Source organism: Anticarsia gemmatalis, chromosome 17 (assembly GCF_050436995.1).
Source record: "Anticarsia gemmatalis isolate Benzon Research Colony breed Stoneville strain chromosome 17, ilAntGemm2 primary, whole genome shotgun sequence".
Classification (NCBI taxonomy): domain Eukaryota; kingdom Metazoa; phylum Arthropoda; class Insecta; order Lepidoptera; family Erebidae; genus Anticarsia; species Anticarsia gemmatalis.
Genome location: NC_134761.1, coordinates 8808385 through 8825708, shown reverse-complemented (window position 1 = coordinate 8825708; position 17324 = coordinate 8808385). Strand labels below are relative to the sequence as shown.

The window sequence follows — 17324 nt, the reverse complement described above, 5'->3', positions numbered from 1 at the left end:
CGGCCCGTACCGTGCCGCAATACTAATATCGTGATATCTCCTAAACTATATGTCTAAATAACACACTGTAAACTGCAAAAATAATCTAAATTAAATGCTCGTGATGATGAACTTACTTATTTTGATAAGGATATATGTATTATTGGTTATATCACCAGTTAAGCATCACCCAACGAATTAAATGTTTTTTTAATACAGAAAAGTAGTTTTTGTGACTTAAATAAAAAAGCTGGATATATGTCATCGCGGACTTTTTTGTAGAACTAATAAAGACCAATGTTTTTGCTATACATTGTTCTTACTTGTATCCAACGGTATAAGCGGCGCACGCACAAATGCAATCTTCAATTAGATTTTTTTTCTGACTTCTTGGACATAAATCGCTATAACTCAGCTAATATAGTTTCAATGTATTTCAATTATATATAAAAACCTGTCGGAGAAAATACTCTTTCTATTAGTGAAAACCGCATCAAAATCCGTTGCGTAGTTTTAAAGTTTTATGCATACGAAGGGACTACAGACAAAATGGGCGACTTTGTTTTATACTATGTAGTGACTACGACTTATTTCGACTTACTTTTGAGTGTTGTTTTAAAATTTGCTAAAGAAAATTACCAGAATCGTTATCAATTCACCAAATTTACGATGTACGAATATGACGAATGCGACGTACCCGGCTGATGTTAATTTAGGCTTACGAGTATGAACCCAAATCATTACCACAGAATATTCAATTGACTTTTATCTGCTAAGTTATATGTCGTACCACAATGACAATTGCATAGGAAAGTTCTAACATGCTATTGTTTATTTAGGCTTAAACGATGATCTCAAATCATCACTTGAAGTATCAATTGATGAGTATTAAAATATCTGCAAGTTCAGTTAATACGCTATGCAACATCCCATAAAAAAATAATACCTACAATCCTCTAACTAGGTTTCCTAATTTAACTTTAACAGCATTCCCGTGTTTCTGTTGTATTTAATGAGAATTGTGGACGTCACTGTTGCGCCACCTACCGGCCTCAACTGAAAGTAGTGGCGCTATGTGACCGCAAATTATACAAGTTGTTTAGAGCGCACTTTTGGACGATTCTCTGCGGTTCACTCTCATTGGAAAGTGTCCATTGTGTCCGTTGGCGCCACTGCATTGAATATTAATTCAAGCGCCCTCTTTCGAGAGGCTCCGTATTCTAATGCTATGACCTAGGTCAAGTCACTTTTCTTTTAGTACTAATATCTACGAGTTCACTAGCTTGCCAATAGCTGAATCCTCTTACTAAAGTCTAGATGTAACATCGTCAATCTTGTTATTATAGTCCGACAACTTCGTCGGCTTTTAGAAATTCTCTGTGTTTTCAAAATAAAGTAGCTGTATCAAGCAGGCTACTATCAATGAACCATGCTACAAGTCACTAATGTTCTAAATTATGACTCTTTTTACAAAGGGTTTCTACTAAGTTGTTGGACTATATCTTATGTATCGTGTTCTATTACACAGAAAACCCTCTAACTAAAGGAGTCTCTTAGTACATATAGAAGCCCTATAGATGTCGCCATAGTAATTTCTACTGGGTGCCCTAAATACCTATACTCCTCCCTCACTTTAACTGACGTGTAAGTATTTATAAATATTACACGTATGTATATTGTATAGTGATTGACAGCATTGATTAGCCTTGTTTTACGCTTAGTCCTATCGTGGTCGTAAATTTTACACATTTCATGCCCATTAAATCCATTTGCAATAAAAATTTATCGACGTGTTGTCGCGATACTCGGGTTTTTCGTTTACAGTGACATTAATTATGCAAAGATAGGAAAGTAAAGACACTCTTTAATATGTATTCTGCTATTAGAGTCCAAGTTGCCTACGTAAAATATGAGCTTAGACTAAATTACTAAGATGCCAAAATAAAAAAAAATGGTACCGGCTGATTACCGTTACTGACTATTGAGAGAACCGCAGCTTCTGTCCCTTTCCGGGATATAATCTATGATTATACCAAAATGTGTCGAAACTAGTTCTGCTGTTTTACATTTTGCTTTACGTGGAAGAAGGATAAACACACTTTAACATGTGTTACATTGGATTTGACACCCCGAAGCTAAACACCTAGAGGCTATCTGTCCACGATCCATTATTCATACAAAATAAACAAGAGCATATAATTTTAACATATAGTATACAAGGACTATATGAGTTTCCCTTTGGCCGGCCGCAGCTTATATAAAATACATCGCAGAACACTTAACCGCGTCATAATTATTCAAATACTTGGCCCGCGCTTAGAGTAAAGGCGATTAACTGATTTCCATAATGTTCGGTTTTAGTGTTCCCACTTATAGAGGAATATTCATTATCGTGAAGGTACGTAGGTACTATAATTTTTCGTCCAAAAATAATCTAACTATTTATTGATCTATAGTGCGATTCTCTACAAACGGTACGAGTATGTTGAATTTGATATTTTAAATGTACTGTTAGAATTGTACAGCGAAAAATTTCTCGATAGCTAGGAAATTGCAACCAACTTACCTAAAATTTAAATGCATTTTACACTCGAATCCGTTTTGAGTTTTCCTATTAATTACTTTGCGTACTTGTAAAACCGCATTAAAACCCGTTAAATATTTTTTGAGTTAAACCCGAATTAGTGGAGAAATGCGGCGGGGAACTGATTCATAGTGACAGCGCAAACAAAATTGGCAGAAAGCGACCAATTTGTTTAATAGGGCTCAATCATTTTAACTGTCTTATTGAAGTATGTACTATTATCTCAGATTTACTTGATCTGGTTAATAAGGAATCATCATAATAAAAATGTTACACATGACGTTATTGTTGTAGGTAATTAACCTCTTATCTTAAGCAACCAATAAATTTTATCTTGTATGCTATGGAATTTAGTATTGTTTGTACTATTTGACAGGATTTATGGCAATATAAGGTCACTCCACTCTAAATCACCTGAATGTTATTTAGTGATCTTACCCATAGAATTTAATGCTTTGTTCTTATGATAAAATAAAGATCTCTCTGATCATACTGTTATATCCGATCTCTATTTTTCATTGTTGCTATGAAACCGTGATCTTGACAGAACTGCCACTCTCTCACTCTCGTGGCCTAGCGACTACGTACGACTACGTGTACCAACTTGAAGAAGATAGAAGGTGATTATTTGGAAAAAAGGAAATTAATTCCCGGTTACACCAATCCTGCATAAGTATTGATAAACTTATGAAATAAAATGCAGACATATTTTTTCTACATTTTCAGTCGCTTTATCTATCGAATATATAATTCGACACTAATTCATAACTAGCCCTTAACCAAGAAACTGTAAAGTTGCAGTATTAAACATATTTTCATATTAATTGTGGTTCTCCTCTCTGAACAATACTGTCGCGGGAAAACAGGATTCATTGCAGTGCCCACTTTTTCTTTTTAGCTGGAGACAGAGGAATATAATTATTCTCTATTTAAAACTGTGAAGGAATAAAATAAGTATGAATTATGAAGAATTGCATTGTTACACTCCAGTTTCACCTACATACTTGCAGAGTTAGGTTTTCTGTGGTTAGAACGATAGCCAGGTATGGAAACTTATGGTTTCAAAAATAGCAGTTTTACGACAACAATTAATGTTATTGTAAGGAAAAAGTACTGAATAAATGCCTGCATATTTAGTAATTTTGGTAGAATAGTCATTATTAAATTACCTTAAGAATAATCCAAAAGTTGATCAATTCGCCCAAAGACTTTCGATCTAAATGCTTAATAACTGATTCACTGACAATCACCCAAGCCGACTTTTAATGTAGATACCCTATATGATGATAATATTACCACACTCAAAGATTATAACCTTACCATATTAAAAATGTATTGAATTGATATAAGCCGCCATTCGGAGAGCGCGCATCGATAAACTGCGCGGGTATTTATAAAGTCCATATATGAAAGACATAAGCAGATTAATTTCGCCGTTTTATTACTGCTCGTAATATCCGGTAGCTCTCGATCGCAAATATGACTCTTCAAATATAATAAAATATGCCATCTGCGCGGTGTTAACTACTGCACCATATATATTAATAGCGAAGCAATAACCTTATGTTTACATTTTAGAGATATACATATTCCTATTTCGGACTTTCGACGATATTTTCGAACTATAGTCTAACAACATAGTAGCATAGTTAAGCCATCTGATAAACGATTTATCTAGTTTATATTTAAATGTGTATTACTAAATTACTGAAATAAATAATAAGTATCCAGGCGCGAATCTTACAAGGCTCTTCTTAAATTATCATTACAGTCAAATGTAGAAAAGAATACGCGCCTTAAAACAAACACCTTTATAATAAAATAATGTTCTTGAGTGACAAAGTTCTGAGGTTTTCAATCATTGCTAAAAGTGTGGAAAGTGTGATGGCCAAAAACTTTCTCACTGGCCTTGGCCAAGAGCTGAGAAGTCGATCAGAAAAAATCTCCTTATCATGTGAACCAGTGACATGAGAGCATGAGCAAAAGAACATAATAACAATCACGACGCCAAATAATAGAAGTGGTTGTAAATTGATCTACAAGAATCTTAAAAGAGCGGTATCTTTTGATTTGTATACTGAATTCAATCAAGACCGCGTCTTGTTAAAATCTTTATAAAACTCCAACGAACAAATTGATAGTGCATATAAAATAAAGTTTTACAGCTCTAGTTACAGCCGTTAGTTACAGACATTTAATTTGTGTTATCTTTATTCACTTTACTATCTAACATTCATGTTTTTTTATTTATGAAAAAATCCTTTCCATTACTCATTCTTTCCCCAATTGAAATACCTTATAGTAATCTTAGGGCTTAAGTTTAAGAGGCTATTGAAACTAAATACTTAGAACTAAAGAACTCTTATCTTAACAAGTTCATACCCAATTTGAAGGCAAAGGATAACAAGTGTTATTTCTCTCTCAAGAAGGAAAACAACGCAAGGAAACCCAGCATATATCGTGTATGAAATGAACCACTCAGTAGTACATCAGCCTATTACGTCCCCATAGAAGACGTTAATACTCTTTATGAACATCATTTCAAGAAATATAGTACAAGCAGGAGTATAGAGCTTTGTATATGATAGCATTATAACTAAGTAGTGGACATCACAGGAGATAAATGGAATGTCTCTTCAAGGTACTCTGTTCCGCCATATTTCATACCGACCCTTCCACCTCACGGCACCAGTTAATAAGACCGCACTACCATGTTTTATTATCTGTGCAAAAGTCAACGGTTTGTTTTTCTTCCTGGTGGCCATTTATAAAATGGCGTTGTCATTCATAACGATTAAAAAGAAATTATTAGATAAAGAACGATTGTGAATGAAAAATCGAATTGTTATCGTTATTATTGACAAGTTAAATAATTGCATGATATTGATCAAGGTTTAGGGTTTTCCCTAAAATACGTTTTATGAAAGCTTTTTTTTTTCCTTTTTCCGTGGCCATCTACGATTAAAAGTTCTTCCCGAAACAAAATTCTATTAACGATAACACATCATCCAGATGGCATCGCAAAACAAATTAACGAAACCCTCGCTTAACAAGTTGCGTCAGAGTTTAGCGCATCCGGCATCCCCTAGAACTGCGAACGACGTTTAAAACTTTTAATGGCTAATTAAATGGATAACTAACCGGCTATCAGAGAAGCAAGCTCCAAGTATCAACTGTGATACGACCCCATTTCCTATTTTTAACTATATTTTACGGTCAAATGATAAAGTGCGACGTCGAGAGGAAACTTTAAAAAGCTTGCCAACTTTAACTTGTTTGAAGTGTGCCTTATCGGAAGAAGTTTTTGATACATAAAGATGTTTTATACTAACTTTATTAAGAGGATGTGCATAAATTTGTTCGAGCTTGTGTTTTGTTTTGCGGTCTACTTTGCTGTCGCGAGTATTACTGTATTATATTGAAGATAAATGTAGAATAACGTATTTTTTTACGATCTACGAGACGGACAAATACATTAAATTGAATAGTTAGTAACTCGGAAAATAATCTGCAAAATGAAATGCAGACGGATCGTAGTTTTATAAATACGAAAGTGCTTACATCTCAATACACTTTTTATTCGCTATGACCTCCGTGTTTATTTAGATTTTCCGGTGCTAAAAGAATAACGTCATATCATGCTATTGGCGTAATCGTTCCAAAATATTGACGTGTTTTTAACGTTTTAGGGTTCCGTACCCAAAGAGTAAAAACGGGACACTATTACTGAGACTTCCCTGTCTGTCTGTCTGTCTGTCACCAGGCTGTAGTTTCCGAGGGTTTGATGAGTCATTGTTTTTGGTTGGATTGGCCAGCATAGATCCTGGGTTACCGGTCTATCTGTTTCCAGGGTGCGCCGCGGGGAGGCTCCTTCCATGTACCCCAAATATAATATCATGGTGAGTCGTTGACACGACAGAGCAAGACCAGGCTGTATCTCCTGAACCATGATAAGTTATACAGTTGAATTTTTCACAGATTATGTACTTCTGCCATCGCCATAGCAATAAATACAAAAAAAAAACAGAATAAAATAAATATTTAAGGGGGCTTCCATACAGCAAGTGTAATTTTTGTCATATTTGTAAATAATGGAACCTTTCGTACACAAGTCCAACTCGCTTTTGGCCGAAATTTATCTTCCGTGTATAATCTTTTATAATTACTGTTTTATAGACTCGTTGTATAGTCATTTTGTATTTAATTGCCTGCATTCATGACCTCAATAGTCTTCTAAACAATGTTTTATAACGCCAGTGTAGGGGGAATGCCTTACGCGATTCTTATCAGCAATGTCCTACAAAAAGGTCAAGTGCGGTGTGTTTGCCGCTAGCAAGAATGTGTAGGAAAATGTATGACTATCTTCTTTAGGAATTAATGTGCCTACTTGGTGTTTAGTTGTAGCCAACAACGGTGAATATAATTTCTTGAATCATGAAGTAATCATTTGCGTTTCGTAAATTCTATAGATCGTGCCATTTGTAAGTCTACGCCGGTCATCTTTGTACATGACACTCTTGTTTATAGGTAGATATATTTTTTTTACAAATCTTCTTTTACAATACTTTTTATCATGCTATAGAGGAGTCTTGAAAACTTTACTCAATATAACTTGCGTCCCAACATATGCTGCCCATCACTATTCAAAGTTATTTTTTTAAATCTGAATCTATACTAATATTATAAAGCTGAAGAGTTTGTTTGTTTGAACGCGCTAATCTCGGGAACTACTGGTCCGATTTGAAAAATTCTTTCAGTGTTAGATAGTCCATTTATCGAGGAAGGCTATAGGCTATCATCACGCTACAACCAATAGGAGCAGATTAACAGTGAAAAATGTTACAAAAACGGGGAAAATTATGATTATCTTAAGTGACGCAAGCGAAGTTGCGCGGGTCAGCTAGTGCTTTATAAATGTACAGTTGCTAAATCGGCCAGCACTGCTATCTGTTAAAAAACCTCATAGGGCATCCAATGTTTACGTATAGTGAAGTTTACTCGGTTTTTAACTTGGATGTATTAGCACTGGAATACATCCATCCAATAATCATTACCGCAATTTAGAATGCGGAAAAGATTGCGATATCTTCATGTTAAGAATAATAGTTAGCCAGCTGAAGAAAAATTCAATAATCATAAAATATAAAATTTTGATGCATCTTCGTTACCTAATTAAGGGCAAATTTTGCTAAAGCTTCTACTTATTTTGAGTGTGTTCTCAGTCAATATAACAGCTCTCTCATACCATGAAATTTCAAAAGCTAACTAATTTACTATCAAGCAGGACTTTAACTGGATTTGATGGATAAACTAAGTAAACATACTTTAAAAGTTGCTTAACCTCACACTGTATTTATTCAAACAAAAACAAAATATTAATTAGCAGTTACAAAATAGTTTCACACGGCCTTCGGCGGGAACAGTCTGTTCCAGCGTACAGCAGTTCGTAGTTCGCCCGGAAAAGGTGCACTCCAATTGAATATAATTCTTTTTTTTTTTCAAAACTCATGGTAATGGCCCTCGAGCTTTCTGCCGCTTGATTTGCGAATGGGCTGTGAAGAGCCCGCGGTTGCCGTGCCGCTCTACACAGCTATTTATTCGTGCAGGCTCCCATTTATTTACAATCGACATTCGTAAACCGCGTAGGTAGACCGCACATGATTTAATGGAGCTATTCATTTAATTTGCTAGTTTCTTTTGTTATCTATTAGTGTATTGGTTATAAAGTTGTTTTGGTTATGGTCTACTAACCTGTCTAAAGTAGGAAGTAGACGTTGAGTAAAGAATAACTAGGGATGAATTAGATTTCGAACTTTGTATTGGAGTAACTTTATTTCAGCTAAAAACTAACTATCAATCGATGTATTTTACATAGCTATTGGGAAATGTGACCAGATCTAATAGTAAAACTGGCATCATCCTTTAGAACCATTTGAAGACCTGTATTAAGTAACACATGCAAATTTTACCTGGAGCGTAATTGATGGTACATTACCAAAAAGACCCTAATAATTGCTGTCCCTGACTGAATCCAGGACCAAAAAAGTTTAATCAGATGGTAATTAACAAAAACCTAGCTTTTAAAATACAAATATTGGATTCTCTTTACCATCTTACAACAATAACTTCTACAGTAATTAACAAAATGTCGCAATCAGTTAAAATAATAAACCATCAACAATATCTGCAATTCATTGACTTTATTATGAAATATTCTGCATTCGGAGTTGTGAGTTACTTCCAATCTTGCGCCAATGAATTTGATATCAGATTAAAGTTACGAGTTCGGTTCAAGCATATTTCATCGTATCGAACTTGGAACACTTCTTTTGCTCAACGATTTTTTGAACGTGCAAATGAAGTTTTTAATGTATTTCAATATTTTAGTGAATCTTTAATTAAAAAGTGTAATCAACAAGCAAGTTGGTTTAGCAATGGAAGTCTGTCGAAGCTTGATTCTTACTTTTGCAATGTATGTAGGTATGTATTCATACAAAATGCGTAACTATTTTTACTCGACTTCGCGGCGTATGTTGCGTATAAAAGAAGAAATTATAGGCATTGTACGGGTTTCTGTAATTAAAATAATATTCTAAGCTGATAAGTCTATTTAAGGTTTAAGTTTTCTAGTATGTTAAAATTTTTCATACATAAGTTCAACATAAATGCAAATTGAAACAACATAAAACTATATAATAATATAAACTTAATATTGGTTTCAGGCCTAGATTGCTCAAAACACTGGTCGTTTTCTGAGCAATCTAAAACGTGATCTACCAACAGTTTAACTATACAGTAAACATACTACAAAAAAAGCCAATTATCGCCTATTTTCGAACCGCGTCACTAAACTACCGATGTTATTGTGCATAATTAAAGCTAAATAACCTCTGATTAATATTTCAATGATGACAATACTAAACCGCAGACCAAATAGAAAACAGTGTTAATAATATTTGATATAATTACTCCGGTTAATGTTGTGGTCTGGACGTGAATCATTACTTAGTACCAATAATATTGGCAGGACAAAAAACATTTGCAAAACATGCTAATTGCTAATACTACAGGAAAGTTAGAAATTGTGTTAAGTAGACTAAATGACATTGTAATAACACCTATCTGAAATAGTTGGCAGGTAATGGCCGACAAGTGTAGGGAGACCACTGGCCAACAATGGGACAGTTGGTACTTCTTTTTAACATATTATTATCACACTACTGGGCATGGGTCTCCTCCCAAACGAGAGAGGCGTTAAATCTTAAGTCCACCACGTTGGGCAAGTGCGGGTTGGGGACTTTATCCCCTCCCTCGTTCAGAGGGACATGCTGGTCCAGCAGTGCGACAGTAATGGGCTTAAAAAACAATGCTAAAATTTCAGTTTCTAAGATACATAATGAATATCAAGAACAGGAACCGCGAGCACGTAATCCACGATCCAGCAATTTATAATAATAACTCTATTTCCATCTCGTGTTATGAAATGGTCCACGTGATCACGTCATAAAATGCAAACTCCCTGAAAAATAATTGTAAAAGTCAGTGTTGAGAAATGATTATTATAAATAGTGACGATGACGCAAATACAGACTTGTGACGTTATACAGAAAGAAAAATACATCGATTAATAAATATTATTATTGAATTATGTTTATTTTCATTCTGTGAGAGGTGATTTGAGATTTAGAGGAGCTGTCAGTTTTAATTGGCGGTTTGATACTAGATTTATTCGCGATTGCGACTGTTCATATTATAAAATGGAAAATGACTAGAAATCTAGAGAGATTTGTCATTTTCCATTTTACAATATGACTAGCTTCTGCTCGCGGCTTCGTCCGCGTGTATTAATACACGCGGACGTGGTAAAAAGTATCCTGTGTTATTTCTGGTTATAAGCTTCCTATGTGTCTAAATCGCGTTCAGTAGTTTTTCTGTGAAGGAGTAACAGGCAAACGAACATGCATTTTCACAAACTTTCTTCGGATTTTAATTAAAAATATACAGTTTAAATAACACGTAACCACATAATCATGATACTTTATCTCCTGAATCTCAATGTTCTGCTCAGTCTCCACCCAGTGGTCAGAGGCCAGCCGGATACAAATGTGATTGTTATAAAAGGTAGTGACATTGGAAATACACGGCTACTTGGTTTTGATTATAACCATCAGGTACACCCGCGTAAGCATCCATATCAGCTATTATTAAATATAAGTCAATAATTTGTTATTGTCTATTATTTATTAATCTTAATAGACTAGAAATTAGTTTAAATTTCTGCTGGGAGAAGAAGGAGAAAACCCAAGCTCAGAAGTGGCACAGTAATAAAAAATATATTTATTACATTAAATGTTTGTGAAGCAAGATAGTTATCTTTTAGTCCAGTATTTGTCTATGTATATGTCACAAAAATCACAAATGATATACGTATAGAGGACAATGAACTAATAGTTTGCACATGACACAGTTCTCATACTTATTATTCGATACTACACCTACACTGAATACTAGATAAGGCAATATACTGCGAACTTCACAGAGTACCTATTTTACGAATAACTCGCTACATAATATAAAAAAACCGGCTAAATGCGAGTCAGTCTCGCGCTTGAAGGGTTCTGCACCACCTTTATATTTAAAGTTGATTTATAAACACATATCCTGTGAATGTTAGACGTTTATGCTTGCTTCCGTTGTAAAAACAAAAAAAAGTCACGTTTTTTTGTATGGGAAACCCCTTAAATATTAAATAATTCTAGTTTTTAGTAAGTAAGTATTTATTGTCATTGGCAGCAAAAAATCTGTGAAAATTCCATTCTCTAACTATCGCGGTTCATTAGATTCAGCCTAGTGGCAGACAGACAGCGAAGTCTCAGAAATATGATCCCGTTTTTACTCTTTATTTACGGAACTGTAAACACAACTTGACAAAAACATTCAACTTGTCGTGAAATTTTCTCAGAATTGTTATCGCCTATGATGTAATTAATACCTACTTCTAAGATATGTTTATAGTCTTATATTAAGAACTACGATAGAAAAACGTTGGTTTTTTCTTGGAGTGATGTCAATTGATATAAAATTATAATACGAGTAGGTACCTAATTACAAGGTCTGTACCGTCCATAGTCCTTTAAATTATAGAAATAGTACTGTTTTTGTCATTTGTATATTTTTCATTTTTTATCGATCGATAAATCAGCAAACCATTTCATATTATTAAACTATTACATATTATTGTTTTCGCCGATGTTATATATTATTATCTATAGCACTAAAACGATAACAAATAATTATTTTACAACATATACGATAACAGTATTCGATATTATCTAATTGCTCAAAAGACAACCAAAAATAGTATATCCGAGTGCTGATAATGAGCTCTCAGATACTATTACTAGACTATTTGTCTTTTCTAATTTATGTATGAATATTTCTTAATTACTCTTGTAGTTTCTTAATTACTTAAGTACTTTTTGTCCATCAATATAGATCTCATATAAATTGTATTGAATAACGCACACAAGGGGCTAAAAGTATTCCGTACAAAAAGTTCCCCTAACCGAGGACACCGAGGGACCGGACTAGACAAAAGTTAACTAGTTTTAAAAGGTCTGTTTCTTTTCTTAAATTTCATGTAAGTTACAACAGAATGTAATCTCAGAATATTATTTTGCTTCGCTAAGTTTTCGACCAACAAATGACGCCACACCGTCTGCGTTAGGTCCGTGGCAAGTTCTCGGAGGACATTTTTAGACCGTACAGGGATTTTTGTCCTCAGGGGACAAAAGTATCTGGTCTGCGCAGGCCTAATACCGAAACGTTTGCGTCTTTCACACACGTTTGCCTACACCTTCGGGTATAACAGGCGTCATATGGATCACTAAATATGTATGTACAATCAAAAGTAAACTAAAGACAGATGTTAAAATGCTAACAGACATGGTAAGTGCGACGTTTATAGAGCACTGCTCTCGATGCACAAGGATGCTTAGCAAACAATGTGTGGCCGAGTTTGTCTCGCGGCCATATCATCGGTATTACCATTACCAAGCGAGACTAGTGCTGACAATATTGCATATTTCTTAATAAAACACCCGGACCTTTAAAGTTTTGCGTTACATGGTTATTATATCTATACTTACTAATATTATAAAGCTGAAGAGTTTGTTTGTTTGTTTGTTTGAACGCGCTAATCTCAGGAACTACTGATCCGATTTGAAAAATTCTTTCAGTGTTAGATAGTCCATTTATCGAGGAAGGCTATAGGCTATATTTCATCACGCTACGACCAATAGGAGCGAAGAAGCAACGAAAAATGTTACAAAAACGGGGAAAATTTTGACCCATTCTCTCTTATGTGACGCAAGCGAAGTTGCGCGGGTCGGCTATAAGAAATATGTGAATTAACATGAACACCAGTATAATCTTAGAATGCACTGACCGTGGTCGTAGGCTCGCTCGGCTTTTGAGTCATAGTCCATTGTAATGTTACAATTTAAGAACCGAATATTAGTATTGTCTACAAATAAGTTGTCATACGTAATACGCATACAGGGCCGGTATCACAGATTTTTGATAAGTGTTAATAAAAATATCCGATAGATAAAGAAGAAAATGTATGGAAACAGCTGTCAAAATTTCACTTATGCAAAATAAATTGTCTGTCAGAAAAATCACACGGCGTAAAAAACCCGAATTAACGATCATAATTCTCGATTATAATCGTATCTTCTTTATTGGTGTCCGTGTGCAATAAAAATAAACATCTTTATCATTTCTTATCACCGGCATTATAGTGTTACAAAGAATTCGTGACGAACCTGCCATATGTACCTATCTATATTTACATTTATACATAATATCATAAATATCACGCCTTTTATACCCGAAGGTGTAGGCAGAGGTGTATGAATATACACCCGCGTTTTGCCATTAACGATGTTAGTCCCATGTAATAGGGGGCGAGTCTATTGCTCTGGAATGCTATTGAGAATATATACTTTTATACAATAACATAAAGCTGAAAAGGTTGTTAATTTGCTTGACTGAATCTTTGAATCTCAAGAATTACTGGTTCTAAGTGAAATTTTCTTTTGTGTTTATCATGCTTTTACTAGTGAGTAGAGCTGAAAACTAAAAATTTACGCGCATGTAATTACGCAAATATTATTAATAGACTTTCGGTATTTTCATTGCACGCAAATCTTTCCTAAATAAATCATCAAATACTCAAAACTTGCTGTCTTTTTTTAATTATTCATCTTTATTTTACATTTAGTTTTAATTTTTATTTATTTATGTATGTTGCCACTTGTACACATATTACGTACTTATCGTGTTCTTAATTTCCTCAAATTAAGAAGGTACTTAATTACATTTTTGCATTATCACTTATTATTTTCTCTTACGATAAATTTCAAATGTATTTTTTTTTTACCACAATAACAATTAAATACAATCGGCTGCAAAAAAAGCCAATCTGTTGATAATCTTTCAGCAATACTTTTTCGATGGATTTTGAAATGTATTACGAATTTATTTCAATAAAATATTTAAACCGGTGTTTTTCGAGTCCGAAATTGGAAAGTCCGGTATTGTATGCACTAGTCGCCGCTGAGACGCTTATTGCCAATTTTCTATACCGTTGCACCGGAGATAACGGACAACGGACATTCCCGAACGAAAATTGAGGATGCCTTTTATTTTGTGTAAACAAAAACTTTATTACCAGCTCTATTTTTAAACGTAAATGTCATTGCGATGTTGTCAGCGTGCAATTTGTCTGCTATTGGTGCGGTGTATAGTCACGGGCCTTCACTGGAAAAATATTTTTACACATGGTTTATTGATAAAGAGAAATGTTACCGAGATTTTTTTGTAGTTTCATATAGTTACCCAACCCTCAGTTGGCCAGCGTGGTGGCCGCAAGGCCTTACCCCTCCTTCACTACGGGAGGAGACCCTTGCCCAGCAGTGGGACATAAATAGGTTAAATTTATTTATTTTATATAGGTCAGGATTCATTCAGAGTAAGATGATTTTTGACCTAAATCTGTAACCTATTCATACGGAAATTGAGGAAGCTATAGCTAGGAATGAGATAGCAATAAATAATCCTTAGCTACATAATAATACAATTACATAAACAAATTGTTTATTTATCGATTCAATCTTTAAGTAATTGCGCTCGGAGTTGGTTTATTTGATAAGGTAACAAATTGGTTATATCCGCTTGTTTCCGCCATAGTATCCTGTCTACGACCCGCCGCGACGGGAACACGGCGAATTGAGGAAACGCTTAACTTATAAATAAATTACGATGCGAATATTAGCTATCGATGTTTGAAAACTTTAAATATCAAAGCTAAATTATTTATGTATTTTGATCATAGCGTCATGAAGATAACTATACTAGGCTCGTAAAGTAAATAAATAATAAATACTATTATGCTGGATAGTATTATTGAATAGGTATAAAATAGATTGTGGTATGGTAATAACTTCAAATGCCTTTAGGCTGGAAGAAAAAAAACTTAAAAAAGTGAAAATGTTGGTCGTGTCGGTTTAGCCGTCCCACCGGGCGGTGAGAGTACGGGAATATAGAGTTTACCCGTGTAATATGCACACACTTGGACACTATAAACAAAGTCCTGCACAGTTAGTTGGCTGGTTTCAATGAAACTGGCCGCTATAGCCGAATATCGGCCAGGAGGACACATTGACACAGTAAACGCTGAACCCAATGTTAGAAGTTGCAATGTTGCTAAGGTAACCTTACTTTTGTATTACTTATAACTTATAAAATTCGCCGAAGTATTTGTTGTGAATATTTCACGGTAGACCGAAACTATATTTATACAATTAGTGCCGTGGTTACACACAAAGATAAGGTATTGTTATTTTAGGCTCTCAAAATATTGCTCTATTTCGATCCCTTTTGACCTTTGCCGTTCAATGTTTGCTCGGCAACTTGTTAATCGTTATTTAAACCAGTTTGGTTGCTCAAAAGCTTTGACGCCAAACGAATTCTTGGAGAGTTCGCAGAGCCAAGCTTCCGGGGTTGTATGTTATAGACTGCAACAACTATTTAGACGGAAAATATACATAAAATATTGAACGATTTTATATAACGATTTTGAAATCTATTTTTTTTCCCATAGCCTGGTGTCCCACTGCTAGGCAATGGTGTCCCACTTTCTAAATAACAGTACAGGCTAGGAATTAAAAATGGTTGTTTTTATTTAAGACTTAAAATAATAGCATAGTCCTGACGTTTTCTAAATCATTGCTCAAGACGCGATTGTGAATGAAAAATTACATTTTTGTTTATTTACTAAACTCGTTCATACTTCATGCAAGTTTGTTTTATTTTGCAACTGTTGTAAGTCATAACAATGAAACGATCAATTTATTTCACAAAACGCATTTTAGTTGAACTTTATTGATAATTTACACAAATTGTGTTGTTTTTTAGTTTTTTTAGTAAATAACTTCCATACATAATATCACGCCTGTTATCACAGAAGGTGAAGGCATAGATGCTTGAAATACCCTCGTTCTTTGCCAATAACAATGTAAGTTCCATGAAATAGAAGGCTACCTTCTCGACTTTTACAGTGCCCGTTACAAAACTCCGGGCTACTATTAGAAAAAAATCTGATATACATTAGAAAATACCTAGTTTAATACTTTACTGGGAGTCGAACTCGATACCCCATAATCAGCAATCGGTTACACTACCGACTGCACCACGGAGGCATAACTTACCAGTAATATAAATTAAAGAAGACTACCGATTTGTCTAATAATGTTGCCGAGAATCGAACTCGGGACCTTATGATCAGCAATCGGTAATACTACCGACCGCGCTACAGAGGCATAACTTACCTGTAAAATACAAACATCTTTCACATTTTTATCGAAAGCCTGCCTTAAGTCTTTTTTTGTGTTGTCAAGAATATAAATTGTCGTCATATTTTACCATAACGACCCTAAAGTCTGTGTATTAAAGTACACAATAGCCTGTGTTGAATGATGCCTTCAAAATGCGAGACGGCAAAGTATGTTTTAAGTGGTAATATTCGGTTACGTTTGAAAAATTGGCGTTTATAAAACATTTCTTTGATGGTTCTATTTGAATAAATGTCACTATGTGTTGTGGATGCTGTCTTTTTGGTTCAAATTGCTTTTGTTATTTTTTAAGACTATGATACCCGATCACTTTATAATAATCCTACGTAATCTTATATACAAGTAGGTAAAGTGTCATTGTTCTTTGATGCTATGTACCTTTGTACAAATTTAAAACTTGTAGCGATGGCTTTCGTAGCAGAGAAGGTAACAACATTTTTTACTTAAAATTTTCTTTTTCTGCTGTTAAGTTCGCATTTTTTTCTGATCTGGTACCCCTTCATAAGGCTCCATACATACATGATGTAATTATATTACATACATACCAAACATACGATTTTTTCTCTCGGTTTAGGACAGGGACTAAAGAACGCCACTTACTGCGATTCGCTCAAACTTCATTTATTTGATTCACACCCATTTATCTCGTAAAAACTAAAATAAAATAAATAGCTAATCAAGACGCCTTATATCTCTCTAAATATAACAGTGGGACAATGGATGTATATGTCACCATAATATTATTTCTTTAAGAGTACTAAGTACAAAAGCTTAACATAGTAGGTGGTCTGTTAAAAGCAATAACCGTTTTATTCTCACGGCGAGTGTTTAACGACCACCTAAGT

General features: G+C 34.4%; 1 protein-coding gene across 2 annotated transcripts in view; it reads left to right on the top strand.

Moving 5' to 3' along the window:
- The window catches only part of fdl (beta acetylhexosaminidase fused lobes), a 107435-nt gene that overhangs the window by 10243 nt on the left and 79868 nt on the right, over positions 1-17324 (top strand). The gene's annotated exons all lie outside the window — the stretch shown is intronic.